The 27,472-nt window shown below is 39.1% G+C and overlaps 1 long non-coding RNA gene across 1 annotated transcript in view; it reads right to left on the minus strand.

Annotated features, from left to right (window-relative positions):
* Positions 1 to 27,472, minus strand: part of LOC142833777 (uncharacterized) — a 442,137-nt gene that overhangs the window by 134,986 nt on the left and 279,679 nt on the right. The window lies entirely within an intron of this gene.

Here is a 27,472-nt window from a genome sequence, read left to right on the forward strand (position 1 = left end):
ATCCTACTCAACACATACTCTGTTATAAAACACTCCATGACACCTGCAGTGACCCCTATGATTTAATTTTTTTCAACTTCATCTCACCCATGAACTTTCTAATTGATACACCAAGACTTTTGGTACATATGTTTACAAATTTGTTTAAAAATTTTCTGTGTATATCTCAATTTCTCTTTTCCTAACTACTGCTTTCCTTTACCCCAATTTTCTTTGCAAGCAAGTTTTAAATTTTGTTGCCTTCAAGTACCAGCAGTGACTTAGATGCATCATGATTTAGAAGAAATTATAGGGTTTTCAAATTCATAATCTTCTGTTCTCCCTTGAGTGCTAGTATTGACTTATACACTACTACATCTGGTTCTCACTTTTACCCAATGGTTGTGAAGCTCACGGCAAGTTGATAAGGTGGACAAAGAGACTGGTGGTTAGTTGTAGCAGTTCTACATTGATTACCTAATGTGACTTCTGAAATTATCATTTAAAATTTTGTAGATATAAAATTTAAAGAATCTAGTGTCTAGCTTTTAAGCAAATGACCTTCTGGATTCTCAAGTGTGTGAAATGTGCTAGTTTTGATCTTAGCTTGTAAAAGGAGTTTTCTCTTCCTCCTGCCAGTTTACAAATAAACACTCAGAGGCTTATATTAACTATAAAAATTTGGCAGATGCCTCAGGCTTATTACTAACCAGCTCTTAATTTTAATTAACCATTTCTATTATTTTGTATTTTACCATGAGGCTCCTGGATTGCTACCTTACATCTTGCTTCTTCAGCAGCTGCTGGCATCCCCCTCAACTCCATTGACTTTCTCCTTCTCTTCAGTTTGGCTTTCCCGCCTGGCTATATTTTGCCTTGCCATAGGCCAAAGCAGCACTATTCATCAACCAATAAAGCAGCACATATTTGTGGCATACAGAAGGGCATTCCACATTTTTAGCTCAGCTGGGAAATTTTTTTTTGTACAAACTTAAGAAAAAGCAACATAAGTGTCTAAGAGATAAAAAAATTAAACTCTACTTAATCCTTCTGCTTTTTTACATGTTATCTGATTCCTCTTGAAGCAAAAATGGGTTGCCTGGGTTTTTTTTTGAAATATTTTACAATATTAGTTACAATAGAAACAGATTTTACTTTGGGAAAGAAAAGTAAATGTTTATGTCTGACTTATTCAGATGAAGGAGTTCTCTAGAAGACCTAAGGGTTGTATGGACTGGATAAAAATCACTCCATGGTTAGAGGATTTAATGTGGCTTTTTTTTGTCATTCTCTGCTATGTGAGGGATATGAAAGAGTCACAGGCTTGTAACAAAGTAATGAGCTTCTGTGCAGTGACCTCTAACAGGGCTCAGTGAAAATAATCCTTCCAAAGCATGTTTACATAGTGACTGTTAAACAAATACAATATTTAATAGGCCCAGAGTGATCTGCTTACATGGAAGCCTGTTATGAGTAGAAAGAACATGCCAGAATATTAAGAAATTAATATGTGGCTTCTACAAGCAATGATCCTTGAAGAGAACAACACTTTGTGGAAGATAAGATAAATGCCACATGCTGCAGTGGCTCCAAGGGACAATCCGGGATGTGGTATCCTCTGAAACAAATGCAGCTTTCCAGATCTTGAACAGCCAGCTGAGGTGGAACACTGGGAAATGAGTTAACTATTTGGTTTTTCCCTGGCTACTCATCCCCTACATCACTGGGGATGACTTTGTGCAAGTTGCAACAGCTGGTGTTTTCATGCCACAAAGCTTGCTCCCAGTTGCTGTAGCACCCAAAAGATCTCTGTGGAACCTCAGAGATAGCTGTAAATTGTATTTTCCATTCCCTGTGTATTACTCTGTGCAAGGCTTAGTGCTCAAGCACTTTACATATCTTTAGGAGAGAATATGTCATTGTCCCCAGTGGGAGGTGTGTTAGCTTATAATCTCCACTTTAAAATTAAGAAGCTAGGAGTTCAAAAAGCATAAATGACCGATTGAAGGTCCTAACACTTATAAGATATAATTGAGACTCCCATGTTTTGCACCATATGTTGTGAACATAAGGAGGCCAGATAATCACTGGACAAGCAACTTCTTATGCATATGATGCATATGTCATTGTTCAGGAACAAATATGTGATCTCTCTAAGGGGACATATATTTCTTTGACAATTGCATCTGTCATAATGCCAACAAAGTAGCAGGTATTTAAGAGAATACTTGTTAATTTGAGGTGTTTAAATTCCAACCCTAATCCTTATATAATATTGTTCTCATATGAAGCAGTGAGAAGTTATAACACATCACTGTGTTCTAGTCTAGAAATATTCTGCATCAACACAAACATTAGTATATAAGTATTCCTGGGATGGTATCCTGTTCATTGTTTCTGATTTTTGAATTAGTTTTGCTATTTGAGAAATGAATAATAGAAAGAGAATCAAAAACACTTTCCTAAATCTAGTTGAAAGAGAGTTTAGAGAAGGATAAGGCAGGATTTTCTGATGACAGGTTGAAGATTTGGGTAGCTGTTGAGATAAGCAAAGGCAAGGGGGGAAAATCCTTTAGCCATTAGATTGTCTTATACTCATCTACACACTGCTTTTGTGGCACTGGGGATTCAATTAAGGCCAGAGAGCATACTAACCAACTTCTCTACCATTGAGCTCTATGTGTAGCCCATGGGAAGGCTTGTAGAACTAATTATTTTTTATGATGTAGCTTCAATTGATTTCCTTATGAGGTGTCGATAACTGTCTGGATGATTAAAACATGCACTACTCACATATACACAGTACTTTATGGTTTACAAAGCCAAATTTAGCTCACTTCCCACAGTAACAATGTGATGGAGGACATGAGGGCTGGAGAAATAGTGTAAGACTTATTTCATGAAGGTTTAAAGACTCTTACACAACCACACAGCTGTACATAAGCAGGCCACTGTAGGAGTCCAGATTCTGACACACTTGACTATGGGACTGCTCTTCAGGAAATCTTTGCAAACAGTAGAACAAGTCACATAGAATGTATACAATCAATCTAATGATTTACCTAACTAAATATTTTATTTTAACTCCTGGGAGCCACAAATATTTCATTAACTAGTGTCTGTTTTAACAAGATAACTGGGAATGCATCCAAATAGCCCAGCCTCTCTTTAGTAGCCAGTCAGAGTTTGGACTTTCACAACTTTAAAAAACTCCTTCTTGAACCTTATCATATGTTATGGACTGTCCAGCTCTTAATGAATAGCAAGTTACATGTGTTTTTTTCCTGAACTCAAGAACAATGGCAATGGGTTTTTGATCCTACTGCACGTACTGGCTTTGGGGGAGCCTAGGCAGTTTGGATGCTCACCTTACTAAACCTGGATGGAGGTGGGCGGTCCTTGGACTTCCCACAGGTCAGGGAACCCTTATTGCTCTTCCAGCTGATGAGGGAGAGGGACTTGATCTGGGGGAGGGGGAGGGAAATGGGAGGTGGTGGCGGGGAGGAGGCAGAAATCCTTAATAAATAACCTGAAATGACCCTATCCTATAGCAATACTGACGAATATCTTGCATACCACCATAGAACCTTCATCTGGTGATGGATGGAGATGGGGACAGGGACCCACACTGGAGCACTGGTCTGAGCTCCCAAGGTCCCAATGAGGAGCGGAAGGAGGGAGAAGATGAGCAAGGAAGTCAGGACCACGAGGGGCGCACCCACCCACTGAGACAAGGGGGCTGATCTATTGGGAGCACCAAGGCCAGCTGGACTGTGACTGAAAATGCATGGGATAAAACCAGACTCTCTGAACATGGCGAACAATGAGGGCTGATGAGAAGCCAAGGACATTGGCACGGGATTTTGACCCTACTTCATGTTCTGGCTTTGTGGGAGCCTAGCCAGTCTGGTTGTTCACCTTCCTAGACAAGGACGGAGTGGGGCGGACGTTGGACTTTCCACAGGGCAGGGAACCCTGACTGCTCTATGGACTGGAGAGGGAGGGGGAGAAGAATTTGGGGGAGGGGGAGAGGGGTGGGAGGAGGGGGAGGGAAAGCGGAGGCTGGGAGGAAGCGGATACTTTTTTTTTTCCTTTTCTCAATAAAAAAAAATAAATTAATAAAAAAGAACTTTCTTTACTTGCTGTTTTAAACAACTGCTTCTCAGGCTTATGTATTCCCCAGCCCAGGTTCTCTTCCCACCCTCTATGCTATAGTCCTCAGAAAGACTGTGTGGCCCGCCTCGCAGCTTCTGCTCTCCATACTTCTGATATTGCACAGGACCGCTCCTTGTTCTTAGGTAAAATATTTCAGGATGAAGAAGCTTGGGTATGCTTTGGAGCTACACTGCTGCCTCTTTGCTGAAATAAAAACTGGAGTGCAGCTTTCTCCCTAAATTCCCTGATAGCTTAAACAAAGTGTATTAAAGATTGCCATTACAAAATTCTTGACTGTCTTTTGATTATGTCCTAATAAAAATTTGCACGATCAAAAGAATTCTGTGATAGTCCAAATGAAATCACTACATCATTGATATGTAAACGTGCTCTTCCAGGTTGAATCTTTTCTAAAGACTGATCTTGCAAAAGTGTACATGATCGTGTGGAAAAGATTAATGATTTAATTATTTTTATGCAAGCTATCCGTCATGTAGATTGTTTTCCTCAACTTGACTATGTTAATTAATAAAAAAACTACTCAATACTCCTTCTGTAAGAGTTTGTGGTACAATTAATCAGGTACAATTATCAATAAAGACATAGTGAATGTCTGTGTGTTCAGACCCTAATGGAAACAAGATATATTTGACAATAAACTGAAGTACACAAAGTTCCTTTTGGTGCATGCTTCCAGAAGAAAATAAGGCTATGGGTCTTAGGAGGCTCAGGCTGTCAATAGAAATATAGTTGTTCTATTAATTAAATATCCAGACAATATGATTGAATATGAAATAATCCATTTGTGTGAACATTATTTCGTGTCATGTTTGAATTCTTCCTAGACTTTGGCCTGGATTTTGCTAGTTTTATAGTAAGATATTCAAGTTGGAAAGCTTGCACCTTCTCAGTCTCTTTGCACCACACTCTGGTTGACAGCATTCTTTTAGGAAAGTAAAAAAAAAAAATACCAAGAAGACTTCTTGCCGTCAAAAAGTCTACATTTGTTTAGATCATTAATTTATTCACTGTATAGAAGGTTGTAAAAACAGAATGCATGTAAAATAGCTAATTTATTTGCAAGCAAGTAGGAAACAGGTGAAGTAATTATCACTGGCAATGTTCTTATAAAATAGTCTCACTATAAAGTTAGACTTCTATGTCATGTGCCAGGGATGAAGTCTTATATTAAATATAATGTGACTCAGAAAAAAAGCTCTTTTTTTTTATAGAGAGCAGATTTAACAGTTAGCACAGAGTTTTGTTGCCTGTATATGGTTGGCCTATGCTACTAAACATTAAAGAAAGAGGTTAAGTTATGTAGATGGATTCCTGAAGTTTTAAGCTGAAGAGAAGTTGGAATTAGGAAATTTGATAAATTATAGCTTTAGGTTAAAATGCTGTGAATTTCAAAATACTTTATTATTAAGATGCAAAGGGAATTTGTAAATAGTGAAGAGTCATTCACATTATGACATTCAACAATGTTTTCTATACAATAAATGGCTATCCATGGATGTTTTCTTGCTGCCAGCAATCACTGAAATCTTTTTAGTTAAGGAAAATAATTCATTACTCAGGAAGAGCTAAAACATAACATACATCTGGTAACAAGACGTTTATTCCATCATGAAGCAGAAATTAGTTGTAATTGAACTTCCCTGTTCATGGGCCATGGTAGGAGTGGAGAAGAAACAGAACAGCATGAAGAAAAAAGGTGTTGCAGTCTTTTTAATGTCCCATCATTACAGAGTGGGCAGGCTTGCCACAGAAGATGACGAGCTAGCTGAAATTTCATCGAATCCTTACTATGTGCCAAACATTAGAGGTTTGATTTAAAAACTAGTAAAGTTTCTTCTGTCAAGGAGCTTATAGTTAATTGGAGTGAGTGAGATAGATGTTTAACGGAAGGGGAAGGAGCAAATTAGGTTCTGCTGAGTAAAGTTCATCAAAGGTCAATTGGAAAGACAACTGATTCAGCATGGGGCCACAGTGATACTCTTTAGTTTTAAAGATTTATTTTCTTTTTACTTGTGTGTGTGTGTGTGTGTGTGTTTGTGTGCCATGTGCACATGGGTACCCAGGGAAGCTGGAAGCAGGCTTTGAATCCTTTGGAACTTGAGTTACAGGTGGTTGTAACCAGTTTATGCCAGATTGTGAGAGTTGGCAGTGTTCACATCGCCGCAGCTATGTGCATGGCAGTGCCGTGCTGCTGGCTTAAAACCAACTATGATGACAGTATTTATATGTCAGAAATTGGCAAACATTGCAAGCATGGATTTCTCTCAGAGAATGAATCGTTAAACATTTACCAGCATCCTACGGCCTGTGGGTAGGAGAGTCTATAAAAGTGTGGAGAAGCGGGTAGCTGGGCTGAATTTTGTAGACATGTTAGAAAGACGTTACTGGATTCACAGGAGAGGGTTTTCAGGGGTTAGGGATGGAGGGAGGTATTTTTTATTTTTTAAAAAATTATTTTTCTATACTAGCCCCAGTTCCCCCTTCCTCCCCTTCCCCAAACCTCTGTTCTCCACTTCTCCCCACATCCACTCCTCAGAGGAGTTAAGGCCTTCTCTCTTGGGTAGTGAACAAAGTCTGATATGCCAACTTGAGGCAGGACTATGCCCTTACCCTCTGTGTCAAGGCAGATCAAGGCATCCCACCATAGGAAATGGGCTCCAAAAAGCCAGGTCAAGCACCCAGGCTAAGTCCTGGTCTCACTGCCCAGCTCCCCCACTACTATCAGCAAAACAGATCAAGCCATATAACTGTCAGTCACATTCAGCGGGCTTAGTTTGACCTCACACAGGATCCCCAGCTGTCAGTCCAGAGTCTGTGAGGATAGACATATATTTTAGGAGACAGTGAAAAATGAAATTCATCAAACATATTTTGAAAGTTTAAAAACTCTATCTAATGTTTTAGTTACTTACTGATCTTTGATGTCAGATTATGGGTTTTATTAATTTTGTATTTATGCAATTTTACTCATGAACAACATAAATCTTCTATAAATTAATCTTAATATTTATCAAATTTTCCATATTACTTATCTGGACAGAGTCAACACTTATCACTACTCACATGCCAAAAGCAATATCAGGAATTCAGTATGAGTATATATATATAACGCATATATTTCATGGAATGGGAAACTAAGAAAAGAAACAGAGGAGGAATTGACTGACTTTCATAAAGTTCTTAGGGTATGTAAACTTGGTTAGCTTCTTGACTCTTTTTCTGGAGTAGCCACTGTGAACAATCTCTAATAGATGTCACATATTTCCTTCAAATATCTGTGATCTGAATGAAAGCATCCAATGGGTTGTACTATCAGACTGCCATAGTCACTTTCTGGGAGGCAGAAGGAATATTTATATTCCTGAAGCTTCCCCACCAGGACATGACCTTGTTTTCTGTCGATTGTTTGATTCACCTAAATAGGAGGGGAGTGTAAACTGAACAGCAGTAATGATGGGTGTTTCCTGTTACATGTGTTGTTAGTTTTATCGGGAAAATATGACTATAGAAAGCAGTGATGGCCTTGATCATAGGAAACACTATGCAGACAAAGTATGCTATTATCCTAATAGGAATGAGTCTAATTAAAGTGCATTTATTTTTCAAGGTCCATCGTCTTTTTTAAACCTGCTATTTTCACACAGAGAAATTGTGTAACTCTTGGCTTGTATGATTGAACAGGAACACTCAGACACAGGGCGACTTCTTTTTCAGAGAGTGGCTTTGCAATTCAGAAGATATAAAGAGGTTTTCTCTGGCTTTCAGCCTTCCAATCTATTTTGATCATGGAGGTTAATAACGCTGAAAAGCACTCAGAGTATATAATGCTGCAGAAGAAATGAGAGTTCTATGTTTTATGACTGGGACATGACTAGTAATGTATCTGCTGGGAAAGTTGCCATTCAGAATAGAGCGATGAAAATTGAATTCCATCAGTTCTTAGCCATTCATCCCTTCCCCCACTCTCTCATTGTGTGTGCCTTTTATTTTACATGGTAAAGGAATCTTCAGAGCCTATATCTGAGCAAGCTGGTGGCTTCATGTTTTTTGGGTTATCACTATTGTGTTATTTACTCATTTGGCTACAGTAGAATTTCCTGGGAGCTTTAAAGAGCTTGAGGCTCCTTGGAGAAGAATATAGGCTTCAGTATTGTTTTAAAGCTATGTTAATAGTTCCGATGAGTGCTCAGGAATGAGAATGAGTGTAGTGGGACCTTTGAACTTTTCAGGAATTAGCTTTGCTCACAAGAGCAGTGAAGATTGTCCTCACTCACTCTCTCATTCTCTCTACCCTTCTTTTCTTCTCTCTGAATGAAACAGTCATTTTTGTAATACACATTCTGCAGTATAAACATGGGTGTGAAATTCCAGGCTTCAGCTATTACCCTGGGCAGATTACATCAGCGCTCCGGTTTTCAGTTTCCTTGCCAAAGTCAATTTTTGCCTCATGGTGTTGCTGGAAACATTAAACAAGCAATTTAATTTTAAGCTCTTGGGTGTAATACCCTGCACACAGCAAATGTTTAGTGAATTGTATTTTACAGACTGTAGAATTTTCAGAGTGTTTTTATACTTAGTGTCCTACCATACTTTCAACACAATTCTTTGTCACTAGCAAGTCTATAATTTCCTATCCCATTTTATAGCAGAAGACTTTGGGATCCAGGAAGCATGATGTTTATCCTCCAACATATAGAATTTTTTTCTTGAGTGTTTTTTTTTTCTTGATTATATACCATGTCTGGGAAATAATTTTTTTTCCTCATTGTTTTCTTGGCCAGGATAAGGGGCAACTCATCTTTAATATATCCCTTGTCTCTCATTCAGGTCAAAGCAATAAGTGTCTAAAGAGTCCAAAGGAATATCAAAGATTTCAGGAGGAAAAAGTTAACTGCCAGTTCCTTTAGGCTCTGTTGGCATTTCCATCTTTATATTGCTCTGGTTAAAAATGTACTTTTAGACAAAAGATTTATTATCAATTATATTACACCTCATTTTGCCTTTAATTGCTATAGTAGTGGAATATAAAGAGAAAATGTTTGTCTCATCATTTTGAAGAGAATTTTTTAAGAGGTTTTAAGTTATAATTTGATGGAAGGATCCCAAAAAATGCTTGTTTGTACCATGAAGGGCATAGCTATAGATTGATATCTGTTATTGGTAGAAATTCCAATTATCTTGATCCAATTCAGTCAATTCTATTTGAAACTAAATTTTTATTTTTATTCTGTTTCTGCTGTAATCTCAGCCCCTGGCCTCCATCTTTGGAAGCTCCCCTCCCACAAAGGGTCAAGGCCACTCCCACAGGCTATTTAAACTGCTCCCCAGAAAAGAAACACCCGGTCTTCCCTCGTGGTTTTGTTGGCTTTCTGTTGCCCCTCCCTGGGTCACCCGAGTACAGATTAAACTTGGAAATCTTTTAATTTGGTTTGATTTGGTCTGATTGGAATTATTTGCGTGGATGGAAAGGGTCGTTTTTAGGAATATTCCTAACATTTTTGAAGGTCCCACTGGGGTGGGGGTGGGAGTGGTGCTCTTTTTCATCCAGGCTCAAGGCCATGTGTTGGGAAATGTCCTTATTGCACCCACCTCCACCAGCTAAAATTGGCTTCCAGGCTATGTAGGCTTCTACTCGATGAGTACCCCCCCTTTTCCTTATGCTCTTAGAGTTTGTAACACCCATTCATATTTAATTTTGTCAATTTTCAAGCTTTTCACTGAGATCGCAATAGCGCTGTGAAAGTCCAATCCAAGCGGCTGAGTCAGGCTTAGCAGAGGTGAAATTGCAGAGCCAGGGACGCCTACCACTCAATTATCACAACCCTGTTTTAGGCTCAAGGGTTGTCCCAGTGGACATACTGTGATAGACTTGAGCCCCACAATTGGGCATAGGCTAACAAATGGGTTCCTGCAATTTAAAGCCAGATCCATTATTGCCCCTGGGCTGCCTCCTACAAAATCTTTATAAATTGGAACTGTCTGGTACAATCTGTCCCAAAAGGCTAGTTTCTCTATGCACTAAGATTTGGCCTCAATACGACCTTGAGAATGGGATATAATGGCCACCAGAGGGAACTTTTGAGTTTTCCATTCTCGGGGACCCAGAAAATTTTTGCCGCTATGGGGATAAATGGACAGAACTCTCTAAGTCCACAGTTTCTGGGCACTGCACTCTCCTCTCTCCCTCAGTAGCCAGTGTCTTGCAGCACTGATTTTGGTCATCAGGGTCATAGCGCCTCCAGATTCCCGGCCATCTGGGAATTGGGATCCTGATAGTTCCACTATGACCAGGCATTCAGAGGCACTGGCCCCTCCCCCACTCCTTTAAACTCTTACTACTCAACACCCTTCTGTGGAACAACATTCTCCACATTCCTCCTCTTAGGCACCCCTACCTACTCCCTCCCCGGAATTTCAAGATCAACTTTTTCCCTAACCACCTTCCCCTCTTTCCCTCCCTCTTACTGCATCTAACTCCCCACACCTCAACTTACTTCCTAGATCCCTCCAAATCCTCTCCAGTCTTCTCCTCTTTATCATAACCCTGCTCTTCTCTGCCCTCTCTGGGAGATAGTAGGAGCAGATGGCATTATTAAAGTCCCTGTTCCATTCTCTCCTCCAGATCTCTCTCAAATAGAAAAGTGGTTGGGTTCCTTCTCTGCTATTTATTCTGTTTATATTAAGGAATTTTGTTATCTGTCCCAGGCCTATGATATAAACTGGCATGACTTCTACGTCATTCAGGTGTCTACTCTCACGCCTAAAGAGTGAAGTAGAATTCAGGCAGCAGCAAGACAGTATGCAGACCAGACTCACCTAGCCGACAGTACAGTCCGTGTGGGCAAAGTTGCCATGCCAGCCACAGAACCACACTGGGATTAACAACCTGGCCAGAATGACTGACAGAGGTAGGACATCATGGTTCATTGCCTCCTTCAGGGTATAGAGATGGTCTCATCAAAAGGAGTTACTTTTCACAAACTTCAAAAGATCACACACCTAGCTGACAAAAACCCAGGCATTTTTAAAACAGATTACAAGAGACCATGGTCCAATATACCAGATTGGACCCAGCCTCCCAGTAGTAGCCACCGTCCTGGCTATCTATTTTATTTCTCAGTCAGTACCAGATATTAGAAAAAAGTTTTTAAAAGGCTGAGGAAGGTCCCCAAACCCTCATACAAGAATTGGTGAAAATGGCTGATGTAGGTGGGACATCTATCGATCTGTTGCTTTCATTGGTTAATTAATAAAGAAAACTGCTTGGCCTGGTAGGGCAGAATTTAGATAGGCAGAATGCTGGGAAGAAGGAAAGTGAGTTAGACGCCATAGCTCTCCTCTCTGAGATGGATGCAGGTTAAGATCCTTTCCGGTAAGACACCACCTCATGGTGGTACACAGATTAATAGAAACGGGTTATCAAGATGTGAGAGTTAGCCAATAAGAGGCTTAAACTAATGGGCCAAGCAGTGTTTAAAAGAATACAGTTTCCATGTAATTATTTCGGGTAAAGCTAGCTGGGTGGCAGGAAGAGGCCCGTTGCTCCTATTTCTACAAATAGCCTTTAAAGTCTAATGTCTGAAAAGAAACAGCTGAGTCTTCCTGATAGACAAGGCTACAACAGGCAGCAATGCTCTAAGACCGAGGCCTAGCAGCTGCCCTGAGGCCACCAAGACCCCCAGAAGGGGTACAAGGGAAGTCAACCACAAGGCTCAATCCCACCAGAGCTCAGCCTAATGAACGTCACCTGAAGACTGCTTCAAATGTGGTCTTAATGGTCATTTGGCATGATATTGCCCTGGGCCTCCATCTACAAGGCCATGCCCTATCTGCCAGCAACATGGACACTGGACATCATAATGCCCCTGTGTGGGATCATCCTTTATGCTATGCCATGAAAATCCAGCCTCACCAACATTGGCAAGTGAGACTGTGCCAGCCTTTGAACTTCTCGGCCTTGCGGAGGATTGACACAGCCCAGATTTGGTGACTCTCATAGCCCTGTCTGAGCCTAGGGTGATGCTGCAGGTAGCAGGTAAGTCCATTGCTTTTGTATTGGAGCTACCTACTTTGTCTTTACATCTCACGTGGGCCTTATGTTCCCCTCACAAACTTCAGTCATGGGGTAGACGGAACCCGTTCCTCCCACTTAAAATTTTGCCACTGCCTTGCAAGAATTCTTCTCTTATTTTTTTCTAGTTATACCTGTTTGCCCTGCACCTCTACTGGTTGAGATATTATCAACTGCATTGGGGCCACACTCACTTTGGCCCACACACACTCTCCTGATTTGCTCTTTCTTTTCACTTTAACAGACTCATAGATTCCTACCCCAGACTGTTCTGTCCCTACTCTCCCTGATGCAGTAGATCCCCAAGTATGGGACACTTCCACTCCTATGGTTGCTACTCACCACCAGCCAGTTCTAGTTTGCTTTAAAGACCTTCATCCTTCCCTTCCAGACCCCGTTTTCTATTTCTGAAATCCACTGCTGTGGCCTTAAGCCTATTATCACCCATCTCCTATCTCAAGGACTTTTGATTCCTATCGACTCACCCTGCAACACTCCAAGCTTTCCTGTGTGTAAGCCCTCTGGAAGTTACCACTTGGTTCAAGACCTCTGACTCATAAATGAGGCAGTTATTCCAGTTCACCTACTGGTTAACAACCCATCTAATCTCCTGTCTAATATTCCTTCTTCCGCCTCCTACTTTACTATTCTGAACCTAAAAGATGTCTTCTTTACTGTCCCTTTACACTCAGACATACTTCCTCTTTGCCTCCACCTGGGAGGACCCTGAATGCCTGTCCTCCAGCTAGGTTACACGGACTATTGTCCATCAAGGTTTTCAGGACAGCCACGATTTTTTTTGGCCAAGCTATGACTTTGACCCAGATCCTTTGACCTTCAGTACATTGATGATCTCCTTCTCTGCAGTCCTACATTGCCTTTGTCTCAACATGCCACTTCTGTATTCCCGAACTTCCTCCGATCCTTGAGATATTGAGTCTCACCAACTAAGACTCAGCTGTGCTCTCTTACAGTGGTATATTTGGGTGTTCAACTTAGCCTGGGGTTTAAGACCCTCACCTCTGACTGGGTCCAGGCCCTGTGGGATTTACAACTCCCAACCACAAGGGTTCAAATCCTCTCATTTTTGGGCCTGCTAGGGTTCTTCTGCCATTAGATCTCTAACAACTTTGCCATTACAGCCAAGCCTCTATACCAGGCAGCCAAAAAGACCCCTACTGGGCCTCTTACCCACTCGGCTATTGTCTGCCACCACTTCTCTCTACTGTGAGATGCCCTTCTAGCAGCCCCTGCTCTTGCTCTTCCAGATCCCACAAAGAGGTCAGAAGTAGCCACAGGAGTTCTAACCTAACAGGCTGGGCATTTGAATTGGACTGTTCCTGTTTTATCCTAACAGCTGGGCCTCACTGTCTGTGGATGGCAGCCATGCCTGAGAGCCCTGGCAGCAGCAACTGAACTCACTTGGGAGGCCTTGCAGGCCAATCATGGTATATTTCATCCATCACCTTTCAGACCTTCTGAGACACTCCTCTCTCTCCTTGGCCCTTCACGAGACCAGGTTTTTTTCTTACTGTTTCTAAAAAACTCCCAAATTACTTTGGCCTCCAGTCCTGCCCTAAACCCTGCAATGCTAGTTCCCATAGTTAACGGACCCCTTATTGCAATCCTCTTGGAGGCTTTCTAGCTCCCTGCAGAAGTAGCCATTATTCACAGTCAGGGACATCAATCCTCCAAGGACCTAGTGGCCTTAGGCAATGCCATGGCTGACTCAGTGGCCCAGAGTCTGGCCTACAGCTCCTCTGATTCTACAGAACATATTTTGTTCTTAACTCCCTCCTACCAAAAGAGAGGGACAAGCTTATAAAAAAGGGGGGGCACAAAAACCAAAGGATGGATGGTTCTGTTTAAATAACCATCTCATCTTTCCCCAAGAACAGGCATTGTCAATCATTTCAGACATCCACCAGACCTTACACATAGGCCATGAAGCTTTGATCTGCTTCTTAGAGCACTTCTTTGACCCATCCATCTTTGAGATCATATTTCACAGGCTCACTCCTCTTGCCAGATGTATTCCCAGGCCAATCCACAGGGGCTTTTCACATACACCAATCTCTACATCAGCTTCGTGGACACCAACCAGGTGTAGATTGGCAGGTTGATTTCACCTATATGCCTACTCAAAAGAACTCTGTTATCTCCTAACACTTGTGGACACATTTATAGAATGGATAGAAGTGTTTCTGACCTCCAGAAAAACAGCAGATGTGGGGACTCAAGTACTCCTGTACCACATCATTTCTTGGTTTGGCATCCCATGGGCCATCCAGATGGGCAATGGGCCAGCCTTCACTTCCAGGGTCATGGTGCTTGTGTCAGAAGCTCTCAACATCTCCTGAAAATTCTACATCCTCTACCATCGAAAATCCTCAGGAAAGGTGGAGAGGGACAATGGACTCATCAAACATCAGCTAATCAAGTTCTCTAGGTTATTTTGAACTCAGGTTATCTTGGCCCTCTCTTCTTCCCATTGCCCTTACTCGACTTAGGGTCACCCCATGTTCCCCTACAGTTCTGAGCCCTTTTTGAGCTTTATTATGGCAGGCCCTTTCTTTTTAACCATCATCTCCCAGGCCAAACTCCTCCACTGGTGGGGTATCTACCTCTCCCTTCTGAGGTCCCTTCTCGATTCACATGCTGACAGTTGTGTCCCTGCCCCCACACCAGTGGATTCTAATGCCCTTAAACCTGCCCCACTTTCTCTTGAATCTTGATGGACAGGACCTCACACAATAATCCTTACCACCTCCTTGGCTGCCAAGCTTGGGGCATCCATGCTGGTAACATCTCTCTAGGCTCAAGTGGGCACCTACTCAGGACACTTGGTCTGTCCAGCAGTTAGGACCTCTGGCTTTCTAAGATTCCACAATGGAGGGCCTATCAGCTCCTCATCCTGGCACACTCATCTTTGTTGATACAGATAAGACAGGTAAAAACAGTATTTTTTTTCTTAGTCACCTGCCTTCTCATCTCCCTCAAGAAACAGATGCCTGGAATCTCCAGGAAGACAGTAAACAGGATGCCTCTCCAGCCACACCTCTCTCTGAGCATGACCACCAACACCCAGCTTTCCTTCCCGCACATCTCCCCATACCCACAGGAAGTAGCCAGACTTGAGTTGATGCCCCTTTATCCAAAGAGCTTAAAATGTTGTTCATAAATATCACCTCAGCTTCCTGTCACCCCTTACACAAAGAGTCTAGAATGTAATCCCTGCCCCTGGCCTCCATCTTTGGAAGTTCCTTCCTCTAAGCCTACCAAACCTTGACCCCTACCCAGGGAGGGTCAAGGGAACCCACCAAACCTTGACCCCTCCTCAGGAAAGGTCGAGACAACTCCCACAGGCTATTTAAACTGCTCCCCAGAAAATAAACACATGGTCTTTTCTCTTCCTCTTTGGTTGTCGGGTTGGTTTTCTGTTCTCCCCCTCAGGCCACTGGACAGTACCGATGTACAATTAAACCTGGATATCTTTTAATTTGGTTTGGTTTGGTCTGATTGAAATTATTTGTTTCAGTGGAGAGGCTCGTTTTTAGAAATATTTCAACACCTGCTTTCAGAGTTGTATGAGTCATCTCTAGTTTTGGTGCAACATAGAGAAAAGTATCAAAAGAAAGCTCCCATGAGGTGGATTCAGTGTTAATTGGCCCAAGCTACAAAAATAACACTTGATTCACTCATTCATTCAAGCAACTCCCTATTCAACAATGTTGCCAAATTTAGGGATTAAGAATTATGATGAAAGATATAAATTGCACCTCATCTAAAGGAATGGACAATGAAGAGAGTGAAGCTTCTCTTAATGAAGCTTAAGTTATTGATTTCCTTTTGAGTCTGAATCACTGAATTTGACTATTATGCGGTATGTAAGTTTACAACAAATATGCACATTTATATATTATAAACTTAGATGAGATTAAAAAAGAAAAGAATATGAAGAAGAAAGCAGTTGTTATAGAGTTGCTACAGACTCAACCTTGGAAATAATTTGGAACTCAGTGACATTATTATGTATTCCTTCAATAAGATATCTGATTTGTTTAATGCTTATTTTACTCATATGCTAATTGGACTAATATCACTATATTATAGAATTAATAAATAAAAACATATATTAAATTAATTAATTAATAAAAACATATATTAAATAAAAATTAATAAATAAAAAAACATATATTAACCACTTTGTTTTTGTACATGGTCAACTCTCAAGTTCTACATTTAATCAAAAGAATCTATTAACCAGAAAGAAATTGGAAATTTGAAACCATGTATCTGGCAACCAATTCATGTATTTCTTATCACTTAGTTCTGAGACCTCTTTAGTGTCAAATTAAGTCAAATTAGTTTCTGTATTCAGGTGAATGTTGAAAATGAGCTCTTGTAGAAAATTGACTAAATAACCTCCTTCTTCAATGTCTCATGAAAAGAGTTACATTGTGGTGATATAGAACTTAGAGAAGGAAAGATATACAAAGTTGCATGACTTGCTATTTAGAAAATAATCCAATTGGTTGGAAATATGGCTCAGGAGTTGAAAGCCCTGGCTGGTAAACCAGAGGACCAAAGTTTGATTCTCAACACTCATGTGGTGGCTCACACTATCTGCAACTACAATTCAAGAGGATCCAATTCTATCTTCTGGACTTCATAGTCACCAGGCTCACAAAGTCATGCTCAGATATACATGAAGACAAAATATGCATACATATAAAGAGAAGGAAAGATAATTAAATTAAAAAACTAAACAAAAATGCTAAACAAATCTCCCAACTTTAAAATCAAGAGAGACTAGTGACTGTATTTTATGTAGTTAGAAATTTTTTTTTAGGGCCTGCAAAATGGCTCAGTGCATAGAGGGGTTGTAGGTCTAACATGAACTTCAGGAGCTGAATATGGAGCCAGAAGGTCCACTATGGCCTTGGAGAATTTCCTAAGTGACAAAGGAGAGTAGTTCCTCTGTTTGAAGCAGTAAGGTCAGGAGGTGCCAAGGTCAGATGCCTTCATGAGGAGCCCTTCTAAACAGCGTCTGAATAGTACTAGCCAAGATAAGCAATGGTTCAGGAACACTTGTTTAGGGTTTTGATGCCCAAAGAACAGAGCTTTCTGTTCTTTAACTATAGCAGTCATGTTTTCAAGAAAAGAAATGTCCTTTCCTCTTCTAAACATCTTCCTCATTACAAATTTCAACCATTCCTGGAAAGAAATCTTCAGTGGATGCCTAGTGGCCTATGGTATTGTGGTCTTAGCCAGCACTTTTTTTTTTTTTGCATTCCAGAATGCCTTTGTATATTCTTCCAGTCAATGTGGTGAGAGTAGAACACATTTTAGAATACTTTTGCCTTGCTGTAAAAACAAGGAATTTATAAACATGCCAATATAAAAAAGGGCCTAGGGGACCATTACTGAAAGCATAAAAGACTAATTTCCTCTATAAAATGATAGCAATAAAAGTCTTGTAAATATAGCTCTCCATAGACTTTTTAAAATCACTTCTTTTTTTTAAAACTCTCAGTCTTGTAGACTCTTTTATATATTTAATAGCATAAATTAGCCACTCATTGTCAGTTCATGTGCTAGATCCAAGGCAGCATATAACAAAGTAAGGGATAGGGAAAATGAGTGAGAGGGAAAAAAAGAGAAGAGAAAGGTAGAAGGAAAGGAAGCAACAAAAGAAGGAAGGAAGGTAAGAAGGAATAACAAAAATAGGATGATGTTTGATAAAGGATGCTACTAACAGTTGTAGAAAAATCCAGAAGATGAGTGAGGGTGAAATGGAGGCAATATGGCAATTTAATAACTTCTAATTATAAAATAAAGTTCAAGTTTGGATATCAGCTCTATATTTTAGATGAGAAGAACATTTGGTATTGAGAGTTTCAGAAAATATTTAACATTTATATTTTCACTCATTCCTGCAAGGAAGGCAGATTAACAAGCAGATCCAAACTGTTAGAATGTACAAACGTTGTGGCAGTGGTCCCTGGTAAGGAAGTGCTGCTCTGTGTCTGCACTGAGTAAAGGGAGTAAGAAATATTTTCTGTGTTGGTGGATGACCAAGAAGGAGGAAGAGTCAATATTTCTTCGTTATTGGAATCATTCGAATTTCTATTATCAATTATAAGGGAGAGAGAGAAAAAAATGATGCAGACCATTTACCTACTATTTAAAATACATAAGAGATCCAATCAAAAAGTAAGATATCTAACACAATTGCTTGATTGTTCTTTGATTTGAAAAAGATTGACATTGATATGTCATGCTCTTCAAATTCAAGATTACTAGAAACTATTTTAGTAATAAGAACAATATTTACTAGGAAAAAATAAGTTTTGAATTACTAATAATTGGGTAGAAGATAACAGCTTGGTGGACAATATTGCATCCTGAAAAGGAAGAACAAGTATAAGAATAAAGGAAATTAGGATTTATGGTTTCAAACAGAAAGTGGACTTTGTATGTCATTTATGTATGATACCAATAAATCTATAAATCTCTTTTTGTAGATTACAGTGGGAACATGAAGCATTTTATGTCTATTTTGACTGTATTGAGATAGCCTTTAGTTCCAGTTTTCTCTGTTACGTAGACTCCTATTTGTCCTCTTCCTGGTATTTCTATATTTTCTAAAGATACTTTTCCAGCCACCTTCATGATTTCATTGTCTTCTAAAACTGTAGTTTTCTCATTCTATACAGGACAACCTATTAGCCTTTTCCATAAGGAATCTTTGAGAGCTTTAATCTAATGCAGGAGATGCTAGGAGGTGAATGTGTAACAAGAGTAGTGACAGATATAATGGGTAGATGATAGAGGAATCAGCTTGGGACACTGTCACAATTATACATGTATGTAAATGACAGATGATGGACAAGCTTGTTGTTTCAGAATATTCATGAATAGGATCCAGAGGTTGTTTGTCTAGAGTGCATTTCAAAATCAACTAATTATTTCATCGAGTTAGATATCCTATGGGTTACAGAGCATTAAAACAACAGGCAGAACATATTCCCTAGCTTAAAGAATAAAAAGTTACAAAGTTCTTTTAAAAATAAAAAACAGTTAGAATACCATATTCTGATATTGTCTTGCAGGAATGATAATAACAAGGAATTAGAAATGGAGCCAGAACTGGGAGAATGTAAGAAAAAGTGAGGGGTGAAAGGCAAGGAAGCAGCTAGAGGTAGAATCTGTGGTGGTAAACTTGCCAGTCATGCACAAGGTCCTATCACAAATAAACAAAGATAAAAACAACAAACAAAACAAAAGCAACTAACAAAGCAATAGCACCCCAAAGATGAAGAAGGGAAGAGGTTCCATATTCTAGATGGACAATGATAATTTAAGTGTGAGAAGTCTTGCATATACTGGCTAGAAGGGCTCCAAGTGGAGCAAATGAGAACACTGTCAGTAAATCCACTTGGAGAAAAATAGACAGTGCTTCTGTTTTCCAAGCACATTCAATGCAGTTTGTGTTGAAAAGAACTTGTTCAGATGGAGATCACAGAGCCTGGTCTCCTAGTCTAAACCAATCAGACAGTTGGTTTGTTTGGTTCTTCAACTCTGAATGTATGTATTCTTTCCTTACAAAGTTCAGTACTAACTGTTATCCAGGGATCAGGGACTCTAACCTCAGTTTACTGGCTCTGTGCTTCGGTTTCCCTTCTATTTCACAATCCAGCTTCTTCTCATACTTCTTCCAGCTAATCTCCTTAAGGTCTGAATATGAAGCAGAGGGAATGCGAATAAGTTGGCCAATGCTCTTGTTTTTACTTCAAAAGTGAGAAAGCATCAGCTGCTTGCAGGTGACTGGAAAAAAATACCTTTCCTTGTTTAGGAAGTGGCACTCACTGGTGGTATATTATTTTTCTGAGAAAATGAGAAAGCATATATTGGTATGACTTTGTATTTTAATACTTAGCCTTCATTTTAAACTTTTTCACAGTGCTGTCAACCACTCTAAAGGGCCTTCACGAGACTGATTTTGGCACTGATTCAGAGTACATTAGTGTAAATTTCGGGTGTCTGTTGCTTGATGCGTTTGCAGTAACCTAAAGTTTTATTCTCAATGATATTATTAGCACCTGCTTCCCTTGGGTGCTGATGGGTGACTACAGAAAGCCCCAAACCTATATTAATTTACATTCTTGACTCTCCCTGCAACTGATTCGTCTTCATGATCTGTCACATTCTTCATTTAGTGCCTTAACCCTCTCGTTGTTCTTACAGAGTTGTCCTGCCCAGAGTCAACTGATTTTCGAGTCTTTTAATAAGATTAGGGAGGTAAATAACCTGACAGGTCATATCATTAGCATAATTTTCTTTCTAGACGAGAAAAGTGAAGGTAATAACGGTTAAATTATTCATTAAAACTCACACAGAACTCAGTTTTGACCCTGTCTCTCCAATGTTCTCTCATTGAACATTTTTTAATGTTATATGCATTTGAGAACACAATATATGAGTACTCCATCTATGTCACTCCCGCTCTGTCCTCCCCTGCACAGCCAAACCCTCCATCTTCCCTCCCAAATCCATCATCTTTTCTTTAATTATTATTTTTGCATGTATGAGCAACCTAGTGAGTCTGTCTAGTGTTGTTCATATGTACATGTGTACAAGGCTGACCTGCTATGGGCATTTTTGTAAAAGCTTATTCCTGGAGGAAGATAATTCTACCTTTCTAAGTAACCTGTAGCTCTTTATCTAGGGTTGTGACAATGTGAAATTTCTCATGCATGTTTGCATGTCAGATTACTATGCTGGATGAGGGTCCAGGTGACTGACTAGGCTGGGCCTGAGCACAGGATGTGTGACTGGACTAGGTTAGGAGTTTTAAGATGAAAAAAAAGCAAGGGTCTTAAGAAATCACCAGACTATGCTGGCAAAGATTATGCAAAGAAAGCTAGTTGAGGGCATTGATTTTATTGTATTGACTATGGATTAGGGTCTGTTAGGCATTCCATGACTCAATGAAGTTCTGGGTGTGTGGTCTGAATCTGTGGCCATGACATTGAGGGACAGTTGATTGAATACTCCTCTTTTAATATAACAGAAGAAAGCTAAAAGAAAGGGTTATAGAAAATTTCATAGTGCAATATGTTTTAATTGTAAGCCTTGCATACATTAAATTTTCTTAGCAAACACTTATTTCTTACTAAAGGATAAATGGACCACTCTCCATTATCTGTCTGTTTTACTTCATGTTTCTGCCAGTCATCAGTCTTGCTCAGCATTAGTTTTAGGTATTCCTCAAAATATTTCTCCAGTTCCTTTTCCCAAATATGTCACACACATTTTGCTTTTTAGATATGAATGTAGCTTCTCATCTGGTTTCCCTATATCCTATGTATCAGGGCTTAGTTTTTGTTGTTGTTGTAGATCATGATAAAAATACCATGAGTAGAAGCAGCTCATAGAAGGAAAAGATTATTTTGGTTTACTGTTCCATATAGGGAGTTTACAATGGTGAAGGAGGCATCACATGAAGATGCTGGCTCATCACATCTCCTTTCAAGTTCAAGAAAAGTGAATCAACTGGCAGTGGGACAAAACTAAGAACTCTCAAATCCTACACCAATGGTATTTCCTCCAGCAAAGTTTCAAACACCGTAAGTCCCCTAACCTCCTTAAACAGAATCAGCAACTTGGGACCAAGATTTCAAATATGTGAGCCTAGTGAACTGCTTTATGCTCAAGTAACCACACCCTTTATTTTTCTTTTCCATAGTTTCGTCTTTCACTTTTATTCTAGTTTAATGGAAAAAAACAGTGGTTCTCAACCTGTTTATTGACTCCCTATAGGGGAGACAATACAAACCCTTTCAATGGAATCTCCTGAGACCATTAAAAACACAGATATTTACATTAAGATTCATAGTAGTATTAAAATTACAGTTATGAAGTAGCAATGAAAATACTTTTATGGGGCTCACCACAACATGAGAAACTGCTTTAAAGGGTCACAATATTAAGAAGGTTCAGAACAACTGCTCTAAAACCAACCTTATCTTTAATCAAAACATCTTTTGAATAATTTTGCTCTTCACTTGAAGAGTATCTCAACCTGGGCTAAAGGGTAAATCAAAACTCTTTCAAAAAATGTGATTCCATAGGAGGATTTCAAGAAATCAGTTCCTCAATAGATCTTCAGTATTTGAATGATCAAATAACCATAAAGTTCTCCAACTATTACAAAAAGGAGTTATACATTTAATTAAATTAATTATCATTTTTTAATTCACTAGGCTGTAACATGCTCTCAATACCAAAGAAAGAGTTTCTAGAATAGAATTCTTCCACCACTATTACCACACTTTTATCCTATTAGGTTTATTTTTGGTTCTGAGCCTAGCCTTTAATGGCTGAACCATCTCTCCAGCCCTCCTCTTAGGTTTATTATGCTTCTCATTTTGCACATTTTTCTGTTGTGGGTAAAGTTTGAAATTTAGCTGTGATTGCAATAATCTGAATCTGAATTCAAAACAATGATCAGTAAAAGGTCAATGAGTGTAATAAGTTTCCGATATAAGTAAACTATATAAAAATTGCCATGTTTTAAACTTAATTATCTAAAAACAAGGAACAAATGGCTTACTTGATTTTTTTCTTTTTTGGATTGAGTAGAAGTTTTCAACCATGTAGTGAAAATCTAGTTCTTTAATCCTAAAATACAATAATTTTTCTATAACAGCCAACTTTTGTTTTATTTTATAAAATATTCCCTTTGTGAAAAAAGTACATATATGCATTATTGTACCATGAGTTGGATATTGGGGATAATGCTGAGACACCAGAGAGATGAAGGAGCAAAATTGTGGCCATCTTACCTTTCAACTCACCAGCTAAAACCTGACTGAGTTCCTTTTACCTCCCACCTTATCACTTCCTCTCTCCGCCCAGCCATATAACTTTTGTCTGTCTGTATAGACTTCCAGAATTCTATGATTATCTAGTGCATAGCTCTACTTCTTATCTTCAGGCAAGTTTTATTTGTAAAAACAAGATATCATCATATTTCCCCTTTTTTGTTCTAAAAATTTAAAAAGAATGGTTATAACTAATGTAAGAAAAACTATATACAATAAGTACAATAACTATATATAATATGTACAGGCAATACATACACCAACAATGTCTAGTCCACTAGCAATTGATAATTGCGAGAAAATACTCCATATCTATTCTATCTTGGTGAGTTAAAAATTCACCTAGTTCACTGTCTATTCAAATTTACATGACCAAAGCTATCTTTTTATGTCTCTCAACCTTATACACGTTATATTTTTGTTAGAAAATTTCTTTTCTGAATTTGGGAACAAGAAAAACTGAAACTATAAAGTCTTCAATTCCAACAGAAACTCAAGAAGGACATATTACCTGATTAAACAGGAAGTGAAAGCAAGCAACATCCAAAAAAAAATATGAGACGTGATTGAAACAGTAGACTTCTGGACAGTCACTCAAGGTTTCTCTGCAAAATTGGGGCATCTATCTTCAACCAATAGGCCCAGAATATCTCACAGACTTTTATGTGAAGCAGGATAGTCTTAGGTCTATTCTACCTTGTCTTGGCTATGTTTGATAAACCTTTCTCTTGTGTTCTGCTTGTCCAATTTGTACAGCATGCTGTCAACAGTTGAGGCAAGAGTACTCTCTTACCAACTGACTAATGTTTGCAACAAAGAAAGTAAACTCAATGTGGAATTTATTTTTATTGCTCTATATCTTTTTAAGGATTTTAAAAATCATTTTAATCTATGTTTCTACACTTTTTTATTTTTCCCAAGCCTATGCATATTTGTTGAGTACACCATGAATTGTTCAGAGGTCTTTTAAGTCTGAATCTGTCCTTTTGTGTATTTGAAATTCCTTTCTGACCAGGAATGGTTTTTTAAAAGGCTAAGCAGCGTGGTTGAAGCACCCCTCAATGCTGGCTTCACCTCCCTCTTGGCCTTCCAACATGCAGAGCTACCAGTAGCTCTGGGACCAGCTGGTGGGAGTCATGCTCACCACCTCAACTCCGAGAAGTAACATGCAGCAAATAAACTTGTTTTGCCTGAGTAAAAGCTAAATCTGCCATGCAATGTGCTGCATGGCCTGGAAATTTCTCTATGTATGGCTGCAGGAATCTTCCATGCTCTCCTGTCTGTGTACACCTAGCAGACCTGATCCTGCTCCTCCTGAACCCAGTGAGCATACATCCAGATCTGAGGTGTTTAAGGCCATGTGGGCTTGTGGCAGTAACTAGGTTAGGTTAGCCCCATACATTCTGGCACCAGATGTAACTATAAGTATGCTCTGTACTACTGATCCCCTGGATTGGTTTCTTATTCAGTAGAGCATGAGACTCTTAATCTCAGGGTCATGGGTTCAAGCCCCACATTGGGCACCATATATAGCTAGAAGTATTTTTTTGTCCCACTGGTCCCTTTCTACAGGTTTCTCTCTGTTCACATGTTCCCACAGTTCTTATGAAGTAAATGTTCTGAGGTGATGGTTCCTGTAATGATTTTAGGAGGAAATTGGCTCCTGACAAATATCAATTACAATTATTTGGCCAATGACTTAAGCTTTTTTCTGGCTAGCTTTAACTATAAATTTACCCATCTTCCTTAGTTTCTATTTTACCATGAGGCTTGTGGCTTGTTACCTCACACCTTGCTTCCCCAGCAGCTACATTACATATCCTGGACTCTGCTTACCCTTTCTGTGTGTATCTTTGTTTAGACTTCCTGCCTTGCTTTACTCTGCTAAGTCATTGGTGAAAACAGCTTTATTCATCAACCTTTAAAAGCAACACTTATACATAAAAACATCCTACACAATGTGATGGTGCCTAATTAATTCTTCCTGCACCTTTTAGTATAAGATGTGTAATCCTATGAAGAAATTAAAAGGGTTACTGAATGAGCAACCAAATAAACCCCCACTTATAAACCCTAGCTACTCTTCTACATACACATTGATTAATTTTGGTTTTCCATGCCATTCAAAGCAAGTTGGAGGCTCTATGCACATAATCGTGCCATTGATTAGAAGGCTTATGAACATAATGTTTGTAACCCAAGTACTGAAAATATCAACCCTAAGTTCCTTAGCCTGTTCTCACTGGCCTCCAATGAGGAAAGGAAAGCTTTCTTTCTTTCTTTCTTTCTTTCTTTCTTTCTTTCTTTCTTTCTTTCTTTCTTTCTTTTTTTGAGGGAGGCTTCATATTTGGTATACTTTCCATGTTATTATTTCAGCAAATGAAGCTACTTGAAGCTCCCTTGAAGAAAGCTGGTTAATGCCTCTTTGTCACAGTAGTACAGCTTGATTTCTCTGCTAGGAGCTCTCTACTTGCCTTCCAGCTTTTGTCTTACCCCTACTGATCCAGTAAGGTTACTCAAGAGGCCAATATTAAAGCCAAAGGAATTAAACAAACAGACAAATAAAAAAACCTTGTTGAATTCTATTGAAACAATATGGTAAAAATTTCTTTTTTTTTCAAGTCAGAATACGGAATAATACTTATGATGTTTAATCTTCATTTTCAGATTGACAGGATTAACAGTCACATAGATGACTCACTCATGATTATGTGTGTGTGTGCACATTGGAAGTTATTTCCAGAGATATTTAATATACAGTCGAATATCCATCCTGAATGTAGTTGGTAGCATCTCACAGAATTGGTTACTGGACTGAATAAAAAAGGTAGGTGGAGGTGGAAAAAGTAAGTTATGTATCAACATTTTTTTCTCTCTTTTTCATAACTATGGACATCACATGGATAGCTATCTTTTATTTTCTCTATCATGCTTTCTAACCTTAATTAACTATATCCTTTTCACTTGTGTGTTTATGTGTGTATGCATGCACACCTGTATATACTTATGTAAATATGTATGTGTGAGTATATGGAGGACAGAGGTAAATGTATACTGTCTTTTCTCAATTACTCTTTACAAAACTTTTGAGTAAGATTTCTCTCATGGACCTTGGGTAGAATAGGCCTGAGACAGCAAACTCCACAGGAACAGGAGAAAATCCAGACCAGGGACATTAAAAATAAAAAGGACTGAGCCAGCAACCTAGGCTGGAGCAGGCCTGAAACAGAAAACCCCACAGGACCATGACTGAGCCAACAACCTAGGCCAAAACATGCATGAGACAATGAACTCCACAGGAGCAGAACAAACCCCAGGAGCACTGAGAGACCTCCAGGAACATGGAGTGACCAACAGGGTGACTGGAACCATGACACTGACTACACCGTGAGGAGCAACTATCTGAGCTTTGGATCCATTGGAACCTGGAAAATTGCTCACTAGAGTCACAGGCCCAACTACACTAATCAGAGGAAAAGATGGGTAGACAAGGTAAGAACACATCCAACACCACAAAGAGCAATACAATACCAGTAAAAATTGTAACCCTACAACAGCAAGACTTCAACAACCAAATATGGATGAAGCAGAAGAAAATGACCTAAAAATAGCTATAGAAGAATGTTTGAGGCCATTAAAGAGGAAATGAAAAATCCCCTCAAAGAAATGGAGGAAAACACAAACAAAAAAATTGGAAGATATCAACAAATCCCTCAAAGAAAAGCAAGAAAAAGAAATCAAACATATGAAAGAAACTATTCAATACTTGAAAAGTGAAATAGAGTCAATAAACACACACACACACAAGCTAAGGGGATTACAGAAACAGAAATCATGAGAATATGATCAGGAGCCACAAGCATAAGCATAAGTAGGTAGACTTAACATAGTAAAAACGGTAATTTTATAAAAGGCAATTTACAGATTGATTGCAATGCCCATCAAAATCAAAGCAAAATTCTTCACAGACCTTGAAAGAACAGTACTCAACTTCATATGGAAAAGCAAAAAACCAAGGATAAACAAAACAATCTTGTACAATAAAAGAACTTCTGGAGGCATTACAATCTCTGATTTCAAACTGTATTATAGAGCTACAGTACTGACAACAGTCTGGTATTGGCATAAAAACAGACAGGAGGAACAATGAAACCAAATAGAAGACCCACATATTAATCCACACATCTACAAACATCTGATTTTTGACAAAGAAGCAAAAATATTAAATGGACAAAAGAAAGCATATTTAACAAATGGTGCTGGCATAAATATATAGCAACATGTAGAAGAATGAAAATAGACCCATATCTATCACCATGCACAAAACTCAAGTCCAAATAAATCAAAGACCTCAAGA

The sequence above is a fragment of the Microtus pennsylvanicus genome, chromosome 13 (genome assembly GCF_037038515.1).
Source record: "Microtus pennsylvanicus isolate mMicPen1 chromosome 13, mMicPen1.hap1, whole genome shotgun sequence".
Taxonomy (NCBI): domain Eukaryota; kingdom Metazoa; phylum Chordata; class Mammalia; order Rodentia; family Cricetidae; genus Microtus; species Microtus pennsylvanicus.